General features: G+C 41.7%; 1 long non-coding RNA gene across 5 annotated transcripts in view; it reads right to left on the reverse strand.

Moving 5' to 3' along the window:
• Positions 1-375: 375 nt before the first annotated feature.
• LOC115601547 overlaps positions 376-23,057 on the reverse strand; it is a 103,987-nt gene continuing 81,305 nt past the window's right edge. For 4 of the 5 annotated variants that reach the window (XR_003989384.1, XR_003989385.1, XR_003989382.1 and 1 more), the window contains one exon: positions 20,710-22,782. This is a non-coding gene — a long non-coding RNA (uncharacterized LOC115601547). Of the gene's footprint in view, positions 698-20,709; positions 22,783-23,057 lie in introns of those variants that run through there. The other variant, XR_003989383.1, reaches the window with a different exon arrangement.

Raw genomic sequence — 23,057 nt, forward strand, 5'->3', positions numbered from 1 at the left:
ATTTTAAATTCCCAGAGCTTGGGAGGAGTTTTGAGTTCTTAGCGTATGACACCCATGAAATGCCAAACCACCCAACAATGTGCCTTTTTTACCCTCTGCAAGAAAAGAATCTATTTTTTCACTTGTCAGCAGCATTTCCCACTCTAGGATATTGCTATTTGAAAAGTTCCACCACTGAGCCATATGATCTCAGGAAAACTTTATGGTTTTGACAAAAAAATGGATGTGACCCCTAAAATTTCACACCCCACAAAAAACCCCCACAAAACTAAAACAACTCAACATTTTGTTTTCAACCATTGTTTCTTGGCATGGAGTTCATAATTTTTGAGTATTTGAGGATGGTAGTACCATGAAGACCACATCCTGCCCTTTTTCTCTGTGTAATTTCCCATGCTATTGAATGAACCAGCAATTTGAAGAATCACAGATGATGTATTTCTGGGTGAGAGGAAGGTGGAGTGCAGAATTTGCCCCCTCATTATGTTATTAGTTAAACAACAAAGAAACAAATGCTGTGCTATATTCAATGAATTTATAATTGTTGGGAATCATTGTAACCATCAGTCTTGACATTTTCTGTAGCACAGAGCAACAGTCTCCCCACTTGTCTCTCCTTGTCCTTGACGCCCAGCATATTTGAAGCGCAACATTCCTTCTGAAAGGTGTCTGGTCTTGACTTAAGTACTTCCACTGCCTGCAGAAAAAGCACAAGACTGTTACTGCAATTATTACTGAATGATGTTAATAATATTAGAAATCTAATGATGGGAGTGAGACCTCCTGAGGTGACTGTTTCCTTGACATACAGCAAGCTTAGCTACACCTGCCTATCTCACTCCAGATAGCTCTGTCTAACCTGTTTTTTTGAAGACTTCCAGTGCTGGAGGCTTCAGACTCTCCGTAGGAATCGTAGAATGAGCTAGGTTGGAAAAAACCCTTCAGATCATCATTCCAACCTTTATCTCAGGACTGACTGCCAAGTCCACCACTAAACCATGTCACTGAGGGCCTTATCCACACGGTTTTTGAACACTTCCAGGGATGCGACTCCACCACTTTCCCAGGAAGCCTCTTCCAATGCCCGACTATCCTTTCAGAGAAGAAATTGTTCCTAATATCCAATCTAAACCTCCTCTGGTGCAGCTCGAGGCCATTTCCTCTTGTCCTGTCACTTGTTACTTGGGAGAAGAGACCAGCCACCTCCTCTCTCCATCCTTCTTTCAGGTTGTTGTAGAGAGCGATAAGGTCCGCCCTGAGCCTTCTCCTCTCCAGACTTAACTACTCCAGTTCCCTCCTAACACTTGTGCTCCAGGCCCTTCACCAGCTCCATTGCCCTTCTGTGGCCCCACTCCAGCACCTCAATGTCTCTCTTGTAGTGAGGGGCGCAGAACTGAACCGAGGATTCGAGGTGCGGCCTCACCAGTGCCCAGTACAGGGGGACAATCACTGCCCTGGCCCTGCTGCCACACTATTGCTTATACCAGCCAAGATGCTGGTGGCCTTGGCTGCCTGGCACAAGCTGTCTTATGTTAAGTGGCCATCAATCAGCACCCCCAGGTCCTTTTCCACCAACTAGCTTTCCAGCTGCTCTTCCCAAGACATGGGGTTGTTGTGACCCAGCTGCAGGACCCAGCACTTTGCCTTGTTGAACTTCATACCATTGGCCACAGCCCATTGTCCAGATCCCCCTCTAGAGCCTTGTTGTCCTCCAGCAGATAAACACTCCCAGTCAACTTGCTGCTATCCGCTAATTTACTGAAGATGCACTCAATTCCCTCTTCCAGATCATTGATAAAGATATCAAACAACACTGGCCCTAATACTGAGCCCCAAGGGACACTACTAGTGACCAGTCACCGACTAGATGTAACACCATTTATCACCGCTCTGCCAGCCAGCCAGTTTTTAACCCAGTGAAGAGTACACCTATCCAGGCCATAAGCAGCCAGTTTCTCCAGGAGAGTGCTGTGGGAGACAGTGTCGAATGTTTTACTAAAGTCCAGATAGACAATGTCTACAGCCTTTCCCTCAACAACCAGGCAGATCACCTTGTCATAGAAGGAGGTTGGGTTGGTCAAGCAGGACCAGCCCTTCATAAACCCGAAGGAAGGTAACACCTAGGACACAGGTGGGCCTTGGGGACAACATTAGGGCCCAGCCTACAAAAAAATCCATCCATTTCTTTTTTTAAAACATGAGAAGAGAGTTTCAGCTGGCCATAATTTGAGAAGGTGGGGTGGTTTTTTTTAGGAAATACGTTTAGTAGCTGTGGACTTCTGTGGAAGTCAGAACTTCTCTGTCATCTACTGTGTAGACTTCGCTGTTCCTTCAAACCCAGGGTAAGGGTGTTCTAAAGTGATTTTAAGACTCCATCTTCTTTTGTAAGAGTTATGGAACAGAAATGATGTAATAACCCACTTATCAGCTAAAATCTTGCTAATACCGATAGGTGTTAAATAAACATTATATGCTTTCTTCTGATTTTCTACCATTGCAGTTTTGAACTTCCAATTTGATGTGTTCAGCCAAAAGAGGGCATTTAGAAAGCAAATGAACCAGCAGTGGATACTTGTGAAAACCAGTCATGTTTCAGAAAGTCATTGCACAGATATTTGGGGAGGTGGGAATTTCATTTTCGAGCACAGGTCCCTAGGCAGCTTCCTGCACAATCTGGCATTGTCAGAGAGCAAAAAGAGATTTTAGGGGCTCACAAAATTGCTACATTTCTTTAGTCATAGAAGCATCCACAAATCAACAAAAACATGGCATTTACAAGCACCCTACCACCTTCTGCAGCGCTGTCAATGTTAGCGTAGAAGGCAGAAGTGAACTTGTTAACCCTTACAAAATTGGACAGAAATGGCTTTCTAACAGAAATTTGCAACATGTAAGGAAATAAGCAGATACACTTCTAAAACTACAGCACAGTGGGGTTTTGTTCCTTCCTCTTTTTAATTATCCTTTTTATTGCCTGAATTAAATTTTAACAAGTAATTTAGTAGAGCATTATGGTATTTTCTTCATTACTGAATTATGATCCTATCAACAGTGTTACATTTGTTATTATTGTTATTACTATTATTATTATTCTATTCCTTTATCTTCATGACCACATATTGCAGCTTCTGGAAAAACAAGTGGATGCTGGCACTACAGCACCAGCAAAATATATGCATGGAAGTATGACTAATATTTAAACATATTCACCTCTGTTCCACGTAACACTTGAATATCATTTGCTTTTCTACTTTATGTGCTAATTTTATTTCCATCCACTGATAATTTAGAATTGTTTTCTACTCACATTATTAAACTAATTCTGAATTTGGCAATGGGTGTCTTAGATCACCTGCGTTCTCACTTTATGGTTTCACTGACCCTGCCTACAATATCAATGTATTTCCTAGGAAGGAGTGTAAAATATTTACTTGTAAACTCACTTAGCATCTTTTGAGAAAGGAAAGAAAGTAAAAATTGCTCATGCCACATAAGAATGTTACCAAGGATGTTGCTGTAGGTGGAAAGCAACACAGAGGACAGACTGAAACCACTAAAAAGCAGAACTTAACATCAGAACTGGAGTTAGTTTTGAAAAAGTGTTTTTCTGTCTCCTCCTATCAGAAAATAGTTACCAAGCAACACTGTAGATATCGGTAATGCAGGCAGATCTATTCAAGTAAAAAAATATTCAAACCATTGTCATTATCAGGGCGGCTGTGTTATTGCTGGATGCATAACATTTGGTATCCGGACATTTTCATATTCTACTCCTTCAGCAAAAATCTGCTTTGCCTGAAGAAGGTGCCCTTAGTGTTACTTCTGTTAGATTAAGTTTGCAGGGATATGCCACCATCTGTTGTAGTTCCACCTGTATTTTGCTGGGCTTATACAGTAGCCGATGCCAACCACTGAAGGGCAAATAGATGGTGAGTGTACACACAGTATGTGTGAGAAGAAGCAAAGGAATAGCTTTTTCCTGAGAAGACTTTTGCAATGATTGGCATGGGATTTCAGCAAAAGCCTTTGTGTTGAATTGTTCAATTATTCCTCAGGAAATAAATAAGGATTAGATCCAGAATTATTTTGGAAAACTAGAGTAGGCAGTAAAATTGCTGAAAGCATGTTTTGCAAGCTGGCTGCAGTATGGAAAAGTGTCATGTTACAGAGCCAAGGATTGCTATTCCCTTGCTATGTGGCTTTGGGTAGATGCACCTAGGATGTTGTTCCAGGTTGGGTCAAACTTGGGGAAAATTATAGCCTTTCAGGTTGGTGGCAAGAAGCTCTAGAGCTCCTGAAATCAGACAGCTGAAAAAGTGTCATCTCCAAACCCCAGAAAGTAGTCCTTCTCTCTATTTGATTCGAAGATGTGTGCATTTGGAACCCCACTGGTCAGAACAACAGACTTTCAATACTGTATTGAGCTGGAGTGTGTAGGTGACACACAAGGACTCACTGTAGGCAGACAGCGACGATTGTTCTAGCACAACTCAAGGAAAGGTCTAGCCCAAGGAAAGACCCTGCGAGACCCTTTCAGAAAGGAAATTCGGTTCTGATAGCAATGGAAGGAGTATATGTTTTTCAATTTCTCATGGAGCGGTAGAAAGGAAGACTTTGACTGCTCTTGAGAAGGAGCACAATTATCTACAAGTTACCTGGTGTCATCGTCAAATTCTCCTGAGTGAAACAGACAGTAACACCCTGCTTCTTTTTCTTGTCTGCTTGGGCCAAGTGGGGAAATGGTTCCGAGACCTGTGACGGAAGATAAAGTGGCAAGAATTCGGGGAAGAGCTATTGCCGAGGTGAGTAGCTCCGGAGAAGACGCCTTCAGCATCTGAGCGTGGGAAAATCACAACATCCAGGAGTCTCGCTCCTGAACGGCCATAGCCGCGAAGGGAACTTAACAGAACCTTGCCCAGGAGCCGGGAAAGGCTCATAGGGGGCGGCTCCAGGAAGGACGGCACCGCCCCGAGCGAGTAAAACACCGCCCGGAGAGCGCGGTCCATCAGCCGAAGCGCGGCGCGGCACTTGGAGCAGGCGGGACGAGCGGGCAGGTGAGCGCGATGGTGAGCACCCGCCTCGGGGCTGGGTCCCGGCCTGGGAGGTCAGCGCTGGCTACCCCGGCGGTGATGAGTGTCGCCACCCGGAAGGCGCGGATGAAAGGGGAGGCTGCAGTGCAGACCTCAGATTGCAGAAAGTGCCTCCACATGCCTCTGGAGGCAGGGGTGAACAGCGGACCGGGCTGTACACGGTGCGCCCTGATGGAGGGCCTCCTGCAGCAGGAGGCTGAGCTGTGGGACGCAGTCAAGAGACTGAGGGACGTTAGGGAAGCTGAGAGGGAGCTGGACTGGGGGCTCCAAGCCCAAACTGCAGGGAACCTGCAGGCCACCGTGTAGAGGCCATAAGCATTACCCCTAGCACAAATGGAAAGGAAGGAGGGCATTAATCCAAGGGAGTAGGAACTTGTCACCAAAAATAATAAAAAAAAAACCACAACAAAAAGACAAGGAAGAGGACAAAGAAAAGCAAGGGGCTTCATCCAAAGCCTAATGTCCCTACCCAGGACAGCTTTGCAGCTCTGCAGGGGGCTAATGGAGGAACAACTAGTTGCTGCATCAATACAGACAATAACTACCAGTGCATCCAAGAAAAAGTGACTGTTAATAATAGTACGAGACTCTACTTTGAAAGGCACAGAGGCACCCATCTATCGGCCTGACCTGCTCTTGAGGGAGGCGTGTTGCCTGCCAGAGGCTCAGATCAGGGATGTTACTGAGAGGCTGCCTGGTCTCCTAAGTCCTACTGACAACTACCCGCTCCTAGTGGTACATGCAGGTGCCAGTAATATAGACAGCAGTAGTCTGGGAAGCATTAAGGAGGACTACAGAGCCCTGGGAAAGGTGGTCAGGGGCTCTGGGGCTCAGATAGCTTTTTCATTGATCCTCCAGGTCAAAGGGGAGGACCTTGAAAAGGCCAGGCAGATTTGACAGGTTAATAAAAGGTTAGAACTGTGGTGTTGTAGTCAGAGGTTTGGTTACTTAGGCCACAGGACTTGCTCTGGGAAGCCAGGTCTACTAGAGGCTGATGGGTCCTGTTTGACAAAGAAGGGGAAGAGCTGCTTTGGTCAGAGACTTGTTGCCAGGCTGGTGAAGGCAGCTTTAAACTAGATGTGTTGCAGGTGGGGGGCACTGATCCAGCCAAACCCTACCAGTCGGATGCCAGCACCCGTAATGAATGCTTGGAGTGATGCAGAGCTCTAGCCAATGAGTTGGCTTTATTTGGAGTGTAGCTTAGATGCCTCTACAGAAACACTTATAGTATGGGGAATAAACAAGAGAAATTAGAGATGTGTGCACATCTACAGAGATATGATATCACTGGCATAACGGAAACATGGTGGGATGGCTCCTATGGCTGGAGTGTTGGAATGGAAGATTATAGGCTCTTTATGAAAGACAGGCTGGACAGACGGATGTAGATATTTATGCCAGTGACTGGCTGGAGAGTATAGAACAGGTACTGTGGCCTGAGTATGGGTAATGAGCCAACTGAGAGTTTGGGGCATCTCATTTCTAGATGGCATCTGACTATAAAACAGTCAATACCTGGAGCAAGTTAAAATGTCTTGAGCTTAGGCTGAATCAGCAAGTTGTAACTGTCAGCTTCTGTGAGCAGTTCTGGGGCTGGCAGTCATGAAAGGCCAGGGGAGACAGGAGGGGAGTCTGCTTTCGCTTTTGTCAGTCTCCTGGTTCAAGTAAAACAAATGAAGCAGCCAGGAGTACTCTACTCGCCTCAGTAACGCAAAAAGCAGAAAACAGCAACAGCCAGCAGGGAAGCAATACTTGTTTTCTAGCTCCTCTCCTGCAAGGACAAAGGAAGCTGGGGAAGCCAGCAACCTCTCTGTTCCCTTTTTAAATCTGGGCTGAAGGAGATGCATCCATTTTAACATGCAGCTCTGAGAACATCTTTTCAAATGATAGTGACATCTTTCTTTCTCAATGTAAATGCTTCTAAGGACCACAGTTTAGATCCTCAAGGGACGCATGCTGTGGGCAATTAAAAGGTTCTGATAAACATAAAGGCAATCTTTTATCACAGCCATCTCTTGTCACAGGCAGTGGTAAGAGTATCCCTCTTACAGGATGATAAACATGCTAAGCTGATGGCTACAATTTTTAAAAGCAAACTCTGTGACAGAAAGCCACACTGCCCATCTTACTTTGTGAAGATATTATATGCTGTATGTGCCTGAACTTCTGTCTGTGCCTATCTTTTTATACTGTAGAGAGAAAATTATTTGTTACAGTATTTGTACCCAATTTAATTTAAGATGAGGAATCAGTGAGTAGGAGGAGAGGGTGGAGGGAGGGAGGGGGGCAGGACCTGCTCCATTTACAGCTCTTAAAAATAGCATGTGAAGCCAGAAACTCATACAAAACTGAACTAGCCATCATCCACACGCAATACATTTCCAAACAGAGGATATCTATAGTACTTCCCAATTATGTTCAGTTCACTGCAGCAGGTGACCCCAATTTCTTTGAAAAATCTTTATAACAGTTCTTTTCAGAAAACCTGCATGGGGTGCTGAGAATAAAAGTCAAGGCCATAGAGTTTCTCTTACTTGAGCTTCCTTCAAATGAAAGTGTGTGTATTACATGACCAGGGAGAGAGCTGGAGGACAAAGATGTGACACCTGCACACAGGCATTTAAAGCCAGTGGCAAGAGAAGTTGAAGATTATCAAAATGAAATTTGCAGACATCTGTTGTATTCACCACCTGAAGGGCCTATGCCCTGGCTCTATTTCTTTCTCTTCCTGCTCTCGTATCGCCTGTGGCTGCTGTGGGTTGGCCTTGTTCTTGGCGGCCTGGTGGGGTTGATGCTGTCGGGGAGCCTCAGCAGTGGAAATGTTGTCCTGGTGGCTGCTGCATGTGAAGGTATGTCATGGGCCCCTGGGCTCGGGAAACATCTGCAGCCCTGGTGTATCATCACATCCTATGGCTTTTCTCCTGAATGCTTTAGCTCCTGCCTGGCATGTCCATATAGTGGCCTGCACTATATGTAACCCTCTAGGCGTGTGCCTCCAAAGTAGCTCTGTGGTGTGAGGTCCTTCATGTAGATGGAGCTGTAATATGGCTGGAGGAGGGGAGACTTTTATTCTGTACTTGTCTTAGCACTTTTCTAGCTGTGCATTTGTGCCCTTGTTAAAAGAATGGGCTCACTGTAGTTTCACGGATGTTTTCAGAGCAATGTGGTATTGCTTAGTATGTATTTTAGTGGTGTTGGCATGCAAATGGTGCAGTGTAATACAGAGGGCACAAATGAAATTTGCTCATGACACCATGAGGAGGCACCAGTGTAAGGAGCATCAGGCTGTCATGGGGGGAGAACTGCATGACCTCAGGGGGAAAAATAATAGAAGTGGAATTAAATTTTATAGTACAGAGTGTAAATGGCCTTGGGCTTGGGGACTATTATCACTTTTTTGCTTTATGCTGGGAGCTCATTAGCTAGGGCTGACTGATGCTGAGAAGGATCTGAGTGTGTTGGCCATGGGACAACTGAGAGTCACCAGAGCTGTGAAAAGGCAATGGCAATCCAAATGTGCCTCTGACAGGATATTTTCGGTAGAGATGAGGGAGAGTTCATGCCATTTTACAAGGTGCTGCTGAGACCTTATCTGCAATACTGTCTCCAGTTTTAATCAGCCATATCTAAGAAAAATTAATTCAAATGGGAGCAGTTTGCAATGAAAGGCTAGGAGGTGTTTGAAAATGGAGAGAAAGAGGTTGAAAATCATCATGCTGGAAGAAAATGTCAAACGGAGTTGGAATTTGTCTTATTCATTATTTCAGCTCCTTTTTTTTTTATTGCTTTAACACACTGGACATTTAAATGCTAGATAAACAAAATACAATTTGTTTTACAACAGAGAATGTCTCCTCTATCAATTTGCAATAAAAAAAAAAATGTGTGTAGCTTTGTGCTAAAATGGCCAATTTAAATTGGATTCCAAAGTTATAGTTCAGCTATCAGCTTGAAGTTTGTTGAAACATGGACCTGAATATCTAAAATAATTTCCAGTGGCCTATAAATCACTTTATGGAATTTGGAAATGTGTACAGGAATGGCTCCCAAGCCAGCAGATGTTAATGAAAATATAAAATAAAGTAAAAAAAGGAGAATTTATGCATTTTCATAGCAGCCTTAATTCGTTGTTATACCTACTAGAATATATGCTATTTGTAAGCAACCATGATTTTACTTCATCATCCTGGTTAAACCACCACACTATTTCTGGCTAATTTATCCTCCTTTCATCCATCCTTCCACGCAGATGCCATCTGTATGGAATGGCAGGCTTTGTGCTCTGTGTCCTGAAGCTGGAACAGGACATCTTTCCAATCTAAATGATTCTATGATTCTATGACCTTGGTCATGATCTGGAAATGTTACAGTTGTCTCCTCTCTCACCCTTTGCCCTGGGTCTCGCTGGTGTCAGGGAGCTGAGGGATGGTAAGCTGTTGAGGGCTCAGAGGTGCCCAAATCTCTCCCCAGCTGTCCTGTAGTCAATGCAGGAAACGTGCAGCTTGTGATGGTGCCATCCATTCTTGGCCTGATGGTGCTTAGCTCCCACAGAGCCAGTCTGGAGACGTGTATCACTGGGAGACTTACAGCTTCATCTCTGTTACATTAAGGGGGTTAGAGGGAGATGAACTGTTGATTAAGCACTATTTCCTGAAATTTCTGTCCATTTTCCGTGGACTGGTTGAGGAGAGGAAGTTTCTGAGGATGGTCTCACTGGTTTTCTTCTCCACAGCTTTTCACAGGACGAGTGAATTTTACTTTTTGCACAGAGATCCTATTCCTAATTCTGAAAACTGACACGCTCCCTTATACTTGGGATTGGACCATCTGTTTACAGCAAGAAAGGTAATGGATGTTAAACTTGAGTAAACTGTGATCTTCCCCCAGAAGCTGCTTGTTTTCCCCAGTTTTGCATCCACCCTCTCTCCTCACAAGCCTTGAAGATGAGTGATGGCTCCTGTGAGATGCATCACAGTTACCTGCTCTTTCACTTACTACCAACATTCTCTATTTAAAGGAATTCCAGTGAATTTTTGGGGGAAGCTTAAATGAATGAAAGGTTTGAAGTACCGTTTTATTAAATAAACAATGTGTGAGCAAACATTTTCTTAAAGGCATGTTAGGGCAGAGAGCAGGCTGCATTCAGAAGGAATAACCCTGTGTCCTGCTCTCCTCTGCCATTTTCCTGAGGGACCCTCACAGTCTCTCCCTTCTCACCTTAACCTGACATACATATACTGCTTGACTAAAATTTGAATCTTCTAGTTATGTGAAAGGTGAGAGTATGGTCATGTTTAAGGAGCACCTGTGTATTTATAGCAGGTAACAGCAAGTTCCTTCCCTATATTGTCACTTGTCCAGGTGCTTACCCAAAGTTACTGGGTGAATTTGGGGTATAGAAGTATCTGTGTTTTGACCAGCTAGCAGCTGATGTCCTGTGCTATAATAGAGGACTGCAACAATCAGACAAGCTTCCCATATGTTCATACAGGTTGCAGGCCGTTGGATTCCACTGGCCATAGTCAACAGCACTGCTCTTTGTTTAAGACAGAGAAAAGTTTCAAGGCATTAGCTAGGTGATGCAGGGAAGTATTTGCATTAAGCATCACTGTGCAGTCTAGAAACCACCTGCTGCAACATTTTGTAAAGTGTGTTTTGAGACTGAAATGCCAAATGGTATACATACACATGCTAATCAGCTAAAACCATCAATATCTGTTTTTTGAGCATGAATCAGAGGATAGTATCTTGGATACAGCACAAACTGACAGACAATATTATTGTCAAACAGAGAAACTATCAGGTCATACTTTAATTCTTCTCCGCTGTCCTGGGAGAGAGTTTAATCTCCAGCGCAAAGGGAGGATTCACAGATATATCTAGCTGAGGCAGAATGGATGTTGTAAAGGCATATTTAATGGCATGTTGTTAAGATTTTATCATGCCTACATGTGAGATTGGAAATGTGGAAGGTGCAACTGTTCTTTTGCCATAGCAAAGAAGATACTTACTTTTAACATAGTTTGTGATCTGCAATACATAAGCTTTATTGCAGATAGCATCCTGAAGATTACAGATTTTATCTATTTCTTGGTCAATTTGAACTTTTATAGCCTGTAAAAATACCTATACGTACTTTTGTACATGTCAGCCAAGGATGCAGGGGTACTCTCTTCTTTGCCCTATTGCTTCAGGAGCATCAGGGACCTTTTTCTGTACTGGAAGATGAGCCTAAAATAGTTCTAGTCTGAAGCATCCCTGAGCAAGCCAGCCTCAAATCATCTCCTGATACATGCCTTTCCACCTCAGAGGTGTCAAGAGCTGATTTGGATTGAGAACCACTTAGTTGTCTTCTCCAGTTTGTGAAGTGCAGATGTTATCCTGGAGACGAGCTGTGATATTTTGCAAGGTTCAGCCTCAAACTAAAAAACCTGGCTATTGGCATAAAGAAAAGTTCTTTTGGAAAATAGCACCGACTACTCAAAACCTAGTTAATTTTTACCGTCAGATTTTGCAAAAAGGCCCTTCAGGCTTGGCAGCAGTTCCTTTTCCTCAAGAATTAGGTCTCAGTATTAAAAACACACGTCCCTTTTGTGCATGTGTTTTTAATACCGGAAAGAGGGTAATCTGGTGCAATTTCAAGCTACTTGAAATTTTGGCTTTTTGTTGTTGCTGTTCTGTCTTACTCTGGTCCACGACTGAAGCTCATGGGCATTGCTGCACTAAAACTAAGCTAAAAATAAATGTAAAAATATCCTTTGAAAACCTGCTTTGGCAGCATTGCATACTGTCTCAACTTTTCTTTTTCCTCAAATATCTTTCAGTCCTGCCACAATGCTAAAAAGAGGTTGTTGGTTTTCTTTTTAGGTACAAGCTGTTTCAAATTCTTCTGTTATATCAGGCATAGTTTTACCATCTCCTTCACAGTGAAAATAGTAATAATTTGGCAGGAACAAAAGAGATGCCAGGGTCTCTCTATTTGGAAAAAATGATACATCAATCATGCTAGTTGCCAGTAATTTGATTCAGGTATGAGCTGTGAATGAAACTTGCTGTTCAAACATGTGTTATAGATTTTCTATGCTTTCCCTTCTGATTAAATGCCAATCGTATTCTACTAGAGCTGGACAAATCCAGTGTCTCTTTGTTGTACTGCCTATTGCTCTTCCCATATGTCACCAACTCGGTTAAGGCTGAGATGTTCAGTGTTGCATGATCCTGTTCTACCCATCCACTTCCATCTTGCAAAAAAAACCGCTCTGATGACAACCAACCGAAATAAAACCCACTGACATAGATGCATTGCATGTCATTTTGCTTTTGGATAAGCTAGGCAATGTAGGAATATGCTCTCCTCTGAATGAATGTGATGTATTAGGGCTTGATCTTCCCAGCACCCCTCTACCTGAGAAAGTTCCTGCACGTAATAAGGCTCATTCAGTTTAATGGGGCAGCTCCTGTTTGTAGGACTGAGGCCTTGAAGTGTATGGGTACCTTTCATTGACAGTGATAGCAGTTATTTATCTAAATCCTTTGGGCATCTATGGGCAAAAGGAAAACAGCAGTACATTGAAAAAATTAATATTGAATATGTTTCTGATAAAAGTGACAGCTGATGCAATATGAAACAATAAAAACCACATAGAACCCGAACAGTTACTTTAGATTCAAATAGGTTCATTTGACCATGAAATAATGTCATTGATATCAATTGCTGTACACTGCAGCTGACTTTGTGGCCATAACACTTCTCACGGTGAAGGAAGTTTCCATCCAACTTTAAAAGATAAATTGCAGTTTTGATTTTTTTAAAATAATTTGGTGAAAGAAGAAAGCCACTGTAATACCATCGCTTGTTTAATTATTTAGGTACTGTTAAATGATATATTTTGAGTGAATCTCCTTTTCTTGGAGGTTTTTCCATAGAAATCTGCAAGTTCAGACACACAACAAGGGGTAGAATTTTAAAGCATGGCCTTCCAGATGTCAGTCTGATTTGGGCTTCTGACTCCACCACCATCCAAACTATGGCAGGCACAGCAAAAATCACAATTCTAAAGGTGATGAGTTAGAATTTTTTATTTCAAAAATTCCAAAGGGCAAACCTTGCTAGGTATTTTTTTGTTGAGTTTGCCTAGGTTTGCATGCTTTTTTAAGCCTTTAATGTAGCACTAGAAGCAGGATGGGCAAGATGATGCCACTGATCCTCACCCACATCAGTACAATGACATTGCAAGCCTTTCCTTATTACGTTAACATCTCTTTCTAAGTGACTCCTATCGAGTCACATTCATTGTAACACTTCTTAACTCAGAAGCATAGTTACCAATGTTACTACTACTTAACCTTGCAGGTGGCTAGCCAAAATTTCAACTACTTAACTTAGACGTATAGAAGAAAAAAGCCTATCTCATACAGAGTTGCCCAATATCACAGTTTCTTTTTGCCTAAAATAAAAGACACACACACAAAAAAATCTACCCGTATTCACAATGATTTTAGCTATGTCAAGTCATCATCTCAGGCATGTATTGCTTTGCTCACATGTCTGAAAAGTCACAAATCTCAAGATACTAATCAGGTGAAAAATCAGTACCTGCAGACAGCACTCTTGTGGGTAAGCCAAGTTCAACAAGCTCCATACATACTTAAGGAGTGCTCTTAGACTGTCACGGTGAGCAGCATTAAAGCTGGGTGGGATAGTGTTGTCTCTTGTTCTGCATCTGTTAAGATATCTACTGCATAGAGAAAAGAGAAGAACCACAATGCTGGCTTGTTTCTCAAATCCTTGTGCTTGGGGGATAAGAAAGCACAGAGAATATTGTTGATAGTTCTGTTGCATAATACTGAAAATGCTGTCCCTAGTTTTTTCTGTAATCACTTTTGCCTTTTAACGTATGATTTAGCTATAAATTATCACCTTAGTCACAAGCACTCTCTTCATAAACTCACTGAAAAGCAAATTAACCTTTTCTCTCTAGGATGAACTCTGCTATTAATATGAAAATCAATTCAGTCCTTTCTCTTTTGGTTACCCCAGCCTGTTTGCACTTCCCAAGCTGAATAGTGACCGTCTAGTTAGTCACTTAAGCAAAATTAATTTTGAGAAGCCATTAAAAGAACCCACCCAATAATATGGTAAGTTATGTTCTGGAAAGCTTTTCATTACTTCATCTGCGGTTTCAAATTGCAAACCAGAATGTATAATTATTGCGCTGATTCCTCCATCCTGACCTTGGACCAGACCCACAGGTGGTGAACACCAGTGCAGTTTAATAGCAGTCCATGTCACTTATGCACTTTTCAACTGCCCGCAGATCTAATCCCTACCTGTTCCTGGGCCTATCTTTAAGGTAATTTTTCCAACTGATGCCTTTATCAGAATCAAACTCTCCATTTCAGGTTGTAACCATTATTTAACAGCTGTTCTCAAGTGGCATGCATAAAATCTTCTTCTCAGAAATACATGAACTGTTTAGCACCCAAGGAAAGATTTGTCCAAAGAACAAAAGTCCATTAAGATCAAAGGAACAAAGTCTCTGTGTGCAGTGAAGAGTGAGCTGTAATAGCATCCAAGTGTTATGTGGGTATGGGCATACAGGGTAATGTGAAAGGTTATACAGGATTTTCCTTTGTTCTCACTTTCTGCAATCATAGCAGATGCTAAGGAGTATTTTCTCCTCTGCTTGTCAGGCTTTGTATCCTTACACAAAGAATTTCATCACCCTACTTTATGCTATCATCTCTCTCATTGACAGGCAAATCTGGTTAGTAGAAAGCCATTTCTTCCTGTGTTCTCACCTTTTTTTCTAGACTAATATAGCTGTTGTTCTCCTACCCCCACTGCAGTCAATGAATTCCCCTCTTGCAAGGAAGAATGCAGAGCTGTAACCAGTCTCACTGAGAAATGTGTCCTAAAAAATTAAAATACATACAGGCTTCTGATGGCAGCAAAATAATTAAATCTGCAGTAAAACACTGACTCACGTGGTACCTTAGCAAAATGTTGAATTTCATGGTGGTACAGTGTTAAGTCTGTCCCCAGGCTCTCGGAAGTGTTGTTTTAGGCTCTTTGATGACTCAGAGGAGACCGAAGGTATGTGTTTTTAGGACACTTTCTGATACATATAAAAGAAAAAAAGAAGAAAGCTGAGATTTTGCGGCAAAGGCTGAATGTTTCTGCCGTGAGAAATGCTGAGGAGAGCTCTGCCACACAACTTCTGCCTACATGCAGGCTCAGGGACAGGATCCAAAACCGCTGCTGCAACCCTGGAACACCCCCAACTGGTTAGCATCCTAATTTTGGAGTTTTCTACATGCAGCTTTCTCATGCCCCTGGAGGTATATGAAGAACTGCTTCATTTTTCAGTGACTCATAACAAAGCTTAAGTCAGCTAGGACCTAGAAACAAAAACCTTCCTCCAAACGAGGGCTGATCTGTAGGGTTTTTGGAGGACATGTAGAGGATATCGAGGCAATAGCTGTTTTCTTTTAAAACACAGCCAAAGGAGGAGGAGGGCCCACTTTTCACACAACAGACTTCTGGCTGGGCAGTCACCCAACAGACCAGAAAACGAGAGTTACTCCCAGGACTGTTTCAGTGTTTTATATACTTTGGAATAAGCTGGCACTCGATAAATATCTTGGAATTGAGGGACCTTCTCTTTCTTTTCTTGCCCAGTGCATCTTGGGTTAATTTCTGCAGCACACTTGCTTTCTCTCTGCGACCAAGCAGATATTGTAACTATTTTCTCGCAAAGGGAAATGTGAGATCTCTCCCATTTCCCTGAGAATAATTGCTGCATTGCAAACCCTGCAAAATCTTGCACACTGCAAAAAAACAGGGGGATTGTACACCACGATGCACACAGGGACTCAAGCTGGTTGCAAGCACAAGTTTCTGCTGCCAGGGACATACAACATTTGTAAGGAGAGTCAAGTATGCATGTGGGTTGGGATCAACGTACTTGGTGGTTGGGGAAGGAGAGGGAACCTGGGTAGGATGGAAAGTTAGCAAAGAGGCAGGGTGAGGGAAAAGGTAAGGACGCGTCTTTCCGCCATCTCTAATAATTGCACACATGCATGCTGCCGAATTTCAGTCACAAATACTACTGAAAAAAGCCATAGAATCATAGAATGGTTTGGGTTAAAGTGACCTTAAAGATCATTTAGTTCCAACCCCCCTGCCATGGGAAGTCCTTTTTGTTATAGTTGTCTCCTGAAAAAAACATCACATCAATTCACTGTTGTAAAAGAAATCGTTACCTTTTCGCCAATCTGTACATTTATGAAAGGAACACATAATTCTTTTCGGAAGTGTAATTTTAATATCTGTAAATATATTGCTGGCCTCTTTATCTTCTTGTTCTATGACCTGGCATGTGCCCCGGGCCTGTGTTGCTCTAACAGCCACCTTGAGTAGTACAAGCTGAGCACAAGCTTTGTTTTTATGTCTGTTCACTTGCTAAACATGTACTCTTTTTTTGTAAAAGGTGTTAAACTGAACTCAATAGATTAAGCAGTTAATAGGTCAAAACGAGTCCTTCAGGGACGGGCCAGGCTCTGCCTGCTATTCCCATTACTTGCAAGGTTAAGCTGAGGTATTTGTCTCCTTGTTTAAATTCTGTGCTTGTTGTGTACTTTCCAGTATTTTCAAATACCAGTGACAGATTTGCTAAAATCTCTCTAAACCTCCTTTTTAATATGCTGCTGCTTCATTTCTAACACTTCTAAGCTGATTCAGACCCACATCATTAAGGAATGCCTACACATCGCCTTTGCCCTCATAAATGGAAAGACCTCCTTAAAGCTTTCAAAATTCTTAGCTGCCCTGCATAGTGCAGTGAAGAGGGTGAAATGGAATATATTATGAAATGTCATACCCAGTCCAAATTGGATGAGCAATTAATGAACTAATAATTAGGTTGCAGCACTGTTTCTTCAGAAACCTTTAATTTTGACATCAATAGGCATCATACATATCTCAGTGTGAAATAACTTTATAGCTTTGGTTGGTCTTATGATAGCAATGCTTAGAAAACAAAATAAAGGCATCTATGGCACTGTTAATGGAACAATTAAAGCTGCAAATGAAAATGTACAGAAGTCAGGATGTGAAATGTAACATTAGCTAATTTACTTTGTACTTTTATACTGTCTACTGTCGAGAGTGTTGAAATCTCGGTCTGGTTACACAAGTACCGAATGACTGCTAGCTTGACATTAGTCATATTAATCTTCCTAGCCTGCCTCTATAGCCAGTGAAGAGGCAGAAGCCTTGTCCTGTCATTCTGAATTGCCCAGTTTCACTAGGCAAAATTTAGCTTTTGTGAATTAATACCTTTGCATCCCTGCATATTCATTTACTGAGTAAGTTTAAGTTATTACAAACAATCCTCGCTATTTCAGTTCCTAATATTTGTACATGGAAATTGAAAAGCCTTGCTTTGCACTAACATGAGCTCATGCATATAACTTCCTAGGTTATTATTTTCAAAGAAAAAGAAAGGGAACATTGTCCAGGTTCAATGTCAATTCAGCTTTATATGCCTCAGAACAGGAACCGCCATTAAAATTAAGCATATGCTTAATTAGTTTTCTGAACATGAATGGATTTAAGCACGTGTTTAAATGCCTACCTCACTTGAGGCCCTAATGGGCCATGCAAACCTAAAAGTTCACATGGAGTGGATAATCATAAATTTATCAGAATGGAAGCTGCTGTTCACTGTGTATGTAGACAACAGATTGTAGTATTGTCCTCTCTCCATCTGGGATATCTAGATCTTGCTGAAATAAAGCAGTAGCAGTAGAATAAGAGCTGTTATTTCTCACTCAGATCAGTTCAGCAGTACACTATTTGATAGTATGGTGTCTGTGCCTTTGCCACAGAGAAAAGGAATATATTTTTTTTTATGAAATCTTGTAATTTACAAGATCAATAGAAATTAGGTAGAAGGAAAAACCCTAAGCAAACAGAAGGGATACTTAGAACAAAAGAATCCACCAGCTACTTCATGGCTATATACTGTCTTTCCTAGATATGAATTGAAGGCAGATTTTTTTAATGTTTCAAAGAGACGACTGCTGTCTCACAAGATTTGTACTAAGGGACTTTGCAAAAATGTCATACTTTTTACAACAACAGCAGAGCCCTAAAGATATTTCTGGTGTAGACTGGGTTTGTGCAGTTTGCACATCACTCGTCCTTTGTGCTCTGACCCGATGGTTAAGTGATACAAATCTTTATTTCCATTCCTATTCATGGTTCTGTTGCTTGCAACTATCTCCACACTTGTGCTATGTGCTAATGGTAGCAACAAACAGAAAATTAACAGAAAGCTGCCAGTATGGATGCCCAAGTGGACATAAGATGTAGGTGGTTGAGGAGCGCTACATTGGCTCTTCTTTTCCCTTACCCCTGTTACAATTTCTGTGTGACAGAGTGATAGCAGCAGACATGTAGCATAGGGCTGCTGATGCAGAAGGGCCCATTCCAGCTGTTCTATCCCCAGTTGTTATACAGTGCAACAGTTCTGCACCTTCTTGACTGATGCACGAGCAATCAGAGAAAAACTGTGGTTTTGTACTTGGAATGCTGTGGCAAGAAGATTGAAGATAGAAACTTATAAGGGTCTTAAAACCCCCTTATCTTATCCCTATTTACTCTTTAGCAAAAGTTTTTTCAGCTGGAGAAGAGCTGTTGCAATAGCTAGCACTGAAACTCTGCCCAGCAAGCTGTTAACTGTTGAGCAAGCTCTTCTGTGAGCAGCAGCCCAGCAAAGACCAGTGAGAGTGTCTGGGTTGTCTATGTGATTTTGTGATTTTCTTGTATTTGATAATGATTGAACTCATGTTTCCCTCAGTATGAAACCAGTATTTTCTGAGATGACTTACTTCTGTTTTGAATTAGATGAACTGTGGTAAGTGGTACAAAAACTCTTTGGTGGGAAGGGGGAACAGATATTGAAATAATATATTCATATCAATAACATGACCTCAAATGTAATTTCTTAGGAAATAAGACTATGAGATTTCACGAAAGCTAATTGTGGTGGACATGTGCTGGATAATCCAGTGGTAGGGTCTGGACATGTAATGCTTTCTAAACTAAAGCATACAGAACAGTCCTAACAGTGGTTGCCTTTGCTTATACAAGGCTCTGCACCTACCAACTTTTTCTTTTTCTCTAGATGTTAAAACTTCTAGGTTTGTTTTGAGCCACGTTAGATAATAAAATTGAAAATGCTGAAGGCTAAATGAGCATGAAGCACTGTCTGGACAGGTGATAGCCAGAAAATTTAACACCTTGTCCTTTATGTTGAATTTCACTAACCTACACGTTACATTATAAAACTATTTTGTTATCGCTGTCATATAAACATTTTACTGAAGATCACAGAAGAAAGTGAGGTACTTATGAGAACTACAGAATTACTTGGGGGGATGAAATTCATGTTTTACACTAAAAACCTAAAGAAGACAAATTTGTTTCATGTCTCTAAGAAAGGAAAATAGTTATTATATAACAACCTACTGTCATTATGTTGATCTGCAATACAGTATAGCCATGGCTAGTAACGTGCCATAGTATTTGCACTGGGTTTGCAAGGTTCCAGGACTTGCTCTGTCTGAACTTGCCTTGACCTGCCTGCAGACTTATTTTAGTTGGTTTATCTGTGACAGCAATTTCTCTAACTCTTTAGGACTTTATGACAGATAAGTTTTGCTTGTGTTTATCTTTGTGTGGTACCAGCATGGTTTACCAGTACAAACATAGGGTGCAGTGAGCAGGGGTACAGGCTTGGGGTGATAAGATATGGGGCACAGGCTCAACACTGGAGGCCCCACAGCTAAAGAAATGCAGTCCTAGAGCTGGACAAAACTGTTTTCAGGGTAAGAAAGTGAATGAAGAAATAGTAAATCCACGCTAAAAAATTAGCTGTAACATGGAGGTGCAGATCAATGACATAAAGGCTAGGTGTAAAAGCATGTTGACAGGTATATAAAAGTGACCCCAAAAGAACCCAAAACAAAGGAAGAGGAAAACATCAATGTGAACAATATTTTCCTGCTGGCAAAGAACTTTGGATACTGACAACTCACTGTTAACACTGCCAACTCCAGAATGAAACCACCAACCTGAGGACTAAGAGGACCACCAGAGAGTGAGCATAACATCAGGAAAAGACACAGAAACTAAGTGCATGTGTAAAAATTTAACTGTATCACTGTAACTATTACTGAACATTTTCTGCATAGTCAAGTGCTTTCTCTTTCCATAACAGTTATATCTGGACTAATAATGATTCTTGGATTAGACTCAACATTTCAATTGTTCTAATGATAAATGTAGACTTTTTATATAAGCTATGCTTCCTTTTTGCCTGTAAACAAGATTTTTAACTACCTAAAAGGAAGAAATTTTGAAGACATACAGCTCTTCTACACTAATAGAAAATAGTATAAGATCCAGTGGTCAGAAATTGATGTAAATGAAGCAATGAAATTATATTTGTGATATGCTGTCAGCAACAGTAAAAATGTATCAAAATAAAAAGCAAATTGTGCAAAGCAGGAAAATGTCTTTAATAGGAAAATATGAATCAGGGACGTGCATTTCACTGTAGGAGTTTGTTTTGGCTTTCTCTTTTTGCCAATGGCAAGCTTTAGGCAGGAGGGAAATCATGTTCTACTATAGCTCATGGAAATAGTCTGCCCTCCCTTCTACATTTGCCAGGGCGTTTTTGTTGCACTAGATGCTAGTGCTGTCAGGCTCCCTGTTTGTGCTCCCACAAGCTCTTCAAAAGAAGCAGCACTTGTTTAGGCTCATGGAGGTTTTCCATTAGGAGAGCAGAGAGGGAGATCATCTACATGCTTCTTCACTCTCAAGCTAAGAAAAAAATGTTCTGTGCAATGTTCACTGAAAGACCTTGGCTTTTCAGGGGCTTCAAAAGCTGTACATAAAATGAATTTTTACTGCCAAAATGGATCGTATTATTTGGAGTGGTTTAGGCTACATTCGTACAAAGCAGCACGTAACTGTTCTTCGGAGAGCTACGGTGGGGCTTTATAAGAACATGGAATGGAAGCAAAGAGGTCACATTAATTTATGCTTTCATAATATCAAGACTGTAAGGAAATATATTTTAAATAAGAATTGACATAGGAGACCTCCATGATAACAGCTTATATTGAAGGAAATCATTCTTATACAATATATTTCTCAAGACTCATAAAAGATAGCAATAACAAACAACATTATGCAGTATCTGGGAAATTCTATTTACTTAAAATGCTTTCTGCTTTTATTATTATTCAGGCTCATTCTTTCAGTAGAAGTTCTGATTGCAGTTAGAGCAATGTGAATGATCTCATTACAACAGGGTTGTATTAGAAAATCTAATACTGATAGTTCTAACAATGGCACCTTTCTCTTATTACCTGTCACTTGGCTACAACAAGAGCCATGCAAATTTCCTGCCATGAAATACTGGTAGGTGGCTGGAAACCAATCTAATATGCTGCACGTATCCCACATATACCCTACTGCACTGTGGAAAAAAGCATGTTCAATATCCTGACTGTGGCTGGTTTGGAGCACAGGCTGCTGCACAGGCAGTGTTGGGCAATGGACAGGTTTATTCTTTAGTCTGGAGCATATAAAAAGCCATCACGTAGGCCATAATATGGATGCACATCAACATGAATCTTTTGACCGTAGACCCTCAAGTAAGTCACAGGCAGCTTTCAGGGCAGTCATTCTTTGACTTCTAGCAGCCAATTCCTTACCTCCTCATCAGCACTTTTCTACTGCATGTTCATGTGCAAGGCCAGTTAGATTTTGCCTTTGGAAGATCTGAGAGGCTAGTTAGTGTTACTTAGCTGAAAGGGATCACAAATGCTCAAGATACATGCTCCCAGATTTTGGTGCTGCTATGAGAGAGGGAAGAAGGAAGAGCTACCTCTCTGTTCCAGTACAGCTCTCCTACAGTGTTTCAACATTACTCCTTAGCTGTCCTTGACTTTTGTAGGGTTTCTCAGTACTGACAGCTACAACATGTGCTGTAGGACCTACTCACCAGCCTTGCACCAGAAAGGCAATGTAACAGAAAGTAAATCCTTCCTGTCTACTGAAAGTTAATGGTTTTCTACCCTTTAAAATTAAGATTTATTAGCAGGTGGGGAATGTTTCCTAAATTTCACACACAGTAAAACAAGATAACCATCTAAGCAGGGAAAATTCAGACCTTATAAAGTGAGAAATAAAACGTGAAAATCTGTAAAACCGATGTCCCTCTTGAGAAGGATGGGTCCTTTTCTCTAGGCTTTCTTTCAAATTTAGCAACTTTCAGTATTCCTGTGGTTGAGAGAAAGTGTCCTCTCCCCTGACTTCTCTTTGGAGTCCTTAAGAAGGCCACTGTCATTTCTTAGGCTTGGTGTAGATCTGTCCTCCACTGCAGGTAGCCTCTTGCTCCCTTCAGAAGTCCTCCAGTCCCCATTCCTTCAGGATTTCCTTGCTTTATTCTTCTCCCACCACTTGTCCTGCCCTGTCCTGGTGGTCTGGCTTGCTTGGATGCTCTTATGGAAGGTGTTGTTTTCCTTCGTCCCTTTTTTTAGTGTGTTCCCCTTCAAACCACAGTACAGTCACCAGGAGCAGCCTTCCTCTCTGCTGCCTCTCTTCACAGCATCCCTGTAATGTTATAGCATGATGTAAATACAACATGCCACCATGTCAGTACCTGTAATGTTATAGCATGATGTAAACACAACATGCCATCATGTCAGTACCTGATCAGGAACTACAAGCACATTAACCAGCCTGGCCTGCTCTAAAATCTATTTGTGGCAAGGGCAGCACAAACCCCCTTGCTGAAGGAAGCACACCGTCAGCTCCCCTGCTCCTTTCTTGCCTTTTTCTGATTCCATAACATGGGGGCTTTTGTTGCTTAGTTATTGATAAGTCTT

The sequence above is a fragment of the Strigops habroptila genome, chromosome 2, assembly GCF_004027225.2.
Source record: "Strigops habroptila isolate Jane chromosome 2, bStrHab1.2.pri, whole genome shotgun sequence".
In the NCBI taxonomy this organism is placed as follows: Eukaryota; Metazoa; Chordata; class Aves; order Psittaciformes; family Psittacidae; genus Strigops; species Strigops habroptila.